This window comes from Penaeus monodon, chromosome 20, assembly GCF_015228065.2.
Source record: "Penaeus monodon isolate SGIC_2016 chromosome 20, NSTDA_Pmon_1, whole genome shotgun sequence".
In the NCBI taxonomy this organism is placed as follows: domain Eukaryota; kingdom Metazoa; phylum Arthropoda; class Malacostraca; order Decapoda; family Penaeidae; genus Penaeus; species Penaeus monodon.
Genome location: NC_051405.1, coordinates 19,042,772 through 19,043,474, shown reverse-complemented (window position 1 = coordinate 19,043,474; position 703 = coordinate 19,042,772). Strand labels below are relative to the sequence as shown.

General features: G+C 32.4%; 1 protein-coding gene across 1 annotated transcript in view; it reads left to right on the top strand.

Annotated features, from left to right (window-relative positions):
* Positions 1–409, top strand: part of LOC119585677 (U1 small nuclear ribonucleoprotein A-like) — a gene marked incomplete at its 5' end in the record, with an annotated part of 2,562 nt that extends 2,153 nt beyond the window's left edge. Inside the window, 1 exon segment of the mRNA XM_037934352.1 lies at positions 3–409.
* Between the last annotated feature and the right edge of the window lie 294 nt (positions 410–703).

Below are 703 nucleotides of genomic sequence, written 5' to 3'. Positions count from 1 at the left end.
TTGGGGGGGGGGCCAAAGGGGCTACAAACTATTTCATACCTGATTAAGGATGCTATAAAGAAGCATTGTTTTAATGCCAATATTTGTAACCATTATTTTGGATTTCATAGTAGATTCATCATAGTATCCATAGCAGAAGTTGCAAGCTAAAATTAAATTTTATCGGACTTCATTACTCTAATTGCATCCTTGTTGTCCATGAGTATACAAAAATGTTTGAGAAAATGTAAGTATTCAACAGTTACTTGTACATTTTTCTTTGTATAATCCTTTCCTTGTTGGAGGGGAACATTGAGTCTGTCTGTATTTTTTACATTTTTCTTTAAGAAAGATTGTTAAATTGACTCGTATGTCTTTTGTATGTAATCAGAAGCAGTCAGTGGATATTAAATAAATTATAAATAGACAAGTTCTTTGTTTTTAATGACAGGTCAGTTTGGTTTAAGAGTATATAGTATTAGTTCATTTCCATGTACATTCTTTTTAAGAAGCAATATCCATTTTATTGTGGTATTAAAGTACCTGAGAAATGCAGAATAGTGCTGATTTCAAGACATTTGCTGTCAATTGCCAGTTACTGTGCAGCTTCAGATGTCCCCTTTACACCAGGTACCCTCCTAACAAGTCACAGTGATTTCAATAAACCTCATTATTTCTTTATTTACTGAAATTTTTCCACATCATCTTAGGCCATTAGTGGTAT